This window comes from Poecilia reticulata, linkage group LG10 (assembly GCF_000633615.1).
Source record: "Poecilia reticulata strain Guanapo linkage group LG10, Guppy_female_1.0+MT, whole genome shotgun sequence".
NCBI classification, from domain to species: Eukaryota; Metazoa; Chordata; class Actinopteri; order Cyprinodontiformes; family Poeciliidae; genus Poecilia; species Poecilia reticulata.
In genome coordinates, this window is record NC_024340.1 from 24,577,369 (window position 1) to 24,581,015 (window position 3,647).

The window sequence follows — 3,647 nt, forward strand, 5'->3', positions numbered from 1 at the left end:
TTGCTGCTGAGTGACGGAGTCCCAGAATCAGTGGCGACAACTTGGAACTGGAAAGTTTTTAGAGTTTCAAAGTCAAAACTTTTGAGCGCATTTATTTCTCCATTTTCTGAGTTAACGTTTAAAAATGCAATAATTTTGGATTGGCTTCCTTCTTCTCTAACTAAATGATAACTTACAGCTGAATTTTCGACCAGGTCGTTATCAGATGCAGACACAGAATATATTGGGTTCCCAGGGACGTTGTTTTCTGTCAGATAAAGTTCAATTGGATTATGTAAAAATTGCGGTGCATTATCATTTGTATCTGACACATCAATACTCAAAGTTTTAAATGTAGATAGAGGAGGCTGACCACTGTCAGTAGCTGTTATAGTGATGTCATAATGCGAAACTGACTCTCGATCCAAATGTTGTTTTAAAACTAATGAGTACATGTTATCTTGAAACGATGGTTTTAAATCAAACGGCACGTCATCTGAAAGACTACATATGACCTTTCCGTTTAAACCTGAATCCTTGTCTGTAACACTGATTAAAGAAACTACAGCGCCAGGTCTGGAGCTCTCTGAAACCTGCTTAGAAAGAGATGTTACCTCGATTTCAGGTTTGTTATCATTTTCGTCCAGCACGTTGATGAGGACGGTACAGTCTGCATCCATAGGAGGTGTTCCTTTGTCATTTGCACGTATTTCTAATTTATAAACTTCATATTTTTCAAAATCTATGACTCCTTTTACTCTTATTTCACCACTGACTTTGTCCAAGCTAAACATTTCATGTAGTTCAGGGTCATGTTCACCACCGAAATAATATTCAACTTCTCCATTTGAACCAATATCCAGATCAGTAGCATTAACAGTAATTACCCTCGTATCCATTTTTACATTTTCTGGTAGTATTACTRAGTATACTTCTTGCGTGAAGACGGGATGATTATCGTTTGAATCGAGGACAGTTATTGTGACATTTAGAGTTCCCGATCTTGGAGGATTCGCGCCGTCTAATGCTGTTAGAATCAATTTGTGTTCATTATGTTTTTCCCGATCAAGAGGTTTTTGCAAAACTAAATGTGGTACTTTGTCATTTCCCCTGTCTCGAATTTGTAAACCGAAGTGTTCATTCTGGCTTAATTTGTACACACGTATAGTGTTAACAGCAACATCTGGATCGCGAGCAGTTGGTAACTGGAARCGTCTGCCTGGCTGAGTAGACTCAGGAATTTCAATTTTTTTTTCATTCTCTTGAAAAGTCGGTGTATTATCATTTATGTCAGAAATCTCGATTGCAACATAATGTATTTCCATGGGATTCTCAGCTACTAATTTTAAATTAATCAAACAAGGCGAAATGTTTTCACAAAGAGTTTCTCTATCTATGTTCTGGTGCACATACAATACGCCATTGTTCTGATTGACTTCAAACTGACCGTCTCTTATTCCCGAAACAATTCGAAATCGTCTTTCTCCCAGTGTGTTGATGTCCAGCCCGAGATCCTTTGCGATATTTCCAACGACAGATCCCACTTTTACTTCCTCTGGAATTGCATATTTTATCTGGGCTGAAACCCTCGGAAAGCAGCCCAGCATCAAAGATACGCTGACGGCAAACCAACAACCCTGTAATCCTCGGCTTTGTCCTTCTCTTCTCATCATTCCAGTTCAGGGATGTCAAGTAATAAGAAAAAAAAAACTCTTCTCACAGGTTCTCCAAGCACATTGTACGTTCACAAATTTTTTTGGAACTATAATGTCATAAGCCTTTACATCATATCAATTTTATACAGCGCAACCACGTTTTCTCCTTCAGTATGCTCTCCTTTCTGGTGACTAGAACAAAACCTTTGTGAAGGGCAGGGCCAAYTCATTAATTTATGCTGAGATGACACTGACACCTAGTGGACTGAGCACACTCTAATATTTATACAAAAATAAAAAATAGAAGCGTACCGCTGTTTCCACTTTAAATAAATAAGGTTTTACCAAACACAGAAATCTGTACAGCTATAACAAAMACATTTTGGAAATTTCAGAAAGCCATATCAGTTTATGTCTGTATGAAGTTCAGATGAACTGACAAACTGCAAACGTTTTGCGGTTTAATTTGGTGATCGTAGTGTGTGCAAAAAGTGTTCACGGGATATATATTTCATGAAAATAAAAAAATWATTTGAATTCCGGTGATAAATAAAATTAGTTATAATTTTCTTATAATAAGCTGATCGTTAATCACATGTCCTTGAAGTTATTCCTCACTTGGAATTAAAAATTAAATATTTCTGCAATAGATTCAGTATGTATATGACAAGTTTGTGATTGGTTAAAAATAATTAAACTATGAAAATTATTTGGTTTTCTTGGCAACGTTTAATAAAACATACTAGAATAAAATCAAATAGCTAGTCCGTCTTTAAAGATGATAGCARCTTAAATTACCGCAAATATTTCCTCAGCAGCACGGATGGCGTTACAAGAACAGTAAAATTGTATGCTTTTCTTTTGATTTTAATCGAACACTGTRGGTTTAATTTAAAAATAATTCTCGAGTTAGATGAAAATCTTCCGACCTGAAAATTGTCGGTGCCCATTTAGAATTAGATGTTTTTTTAACTTCTAATATATTACCCGGTATTTTAAACATCGAAATCAAGACTTAAAATATGTTTTTACCACAGCAAAACACAATAAAACTAACATAAACAAAAAGACAAAAGAAAAGTCAAGAAAGATGTAATGGCTTAGTGGGAAATCTTGGCCGTTTATTAAACACACCTAATATGTCAATAAGCAAAACAAAAGGTCAAATAAATTAATAAAKAAAGAAACTCCGAGGGACTTGAGATCACACTAAAAGTGAAAAAGGAAAATCCATATTCAAATCCAACCACACCTTATGCCTGGTAGCCGAAATAAATTAATCTATTTTCAGTCAAGAATGATCAAACAATTACGGTTTGAACTTTTTCTGGGTCGCACTAAGGTTTAGTTATGTCGATAAATGTATTATGGAACATAAATACTTGTATGTTGCTAAAAAAAATATCTCTTAAACTAAAATTGAAAATGTTTGAGTKTTGAATTTCTCATATCAAAACAATGTAAAGCTTCTGGGGCATAGTGATGTAGAGCAGTGAACAGATTTACATTTCTAAATATAATGGCTTTGATTGCGTTTTGTCACACTCGCATATTAGAAAATGAAACAAACCTTACCTCCTCAGATGTTCTCCTCCTGTCAGGTAATACCAACGTGTTTGCATGACTTCCAGGAACTATGGTAGATCCAATGCTCATTCTGGGTCCAACTAACATGTAGCGTTTATCTCCAGATCTGTACTGGATGCTGTGACACAGTGTCCCATCATAATTAGCCTCTTGGAGATATTTAGAAGTATAGTCTGTGGTTTTGGAGCACTGCATTGCAATCAGCACGATGATACTGATGATAAAAAGAATTGAAACTGCGCCCAAAGTGATCATCAGGTAAAAAGTYACATCATCATCCTCGTCATCCTTTGCTGCGCTTTTGACATCAGAAGCTGCAAAAGCTTCTTTTGGTTCAACCAGTTTGACAATCACAGTAGCTGTTGCTGAGAGGGAAACGTTGCCATTATCCTTGACCAGTATGACCAGTTTATGCTCAGCCTCGTC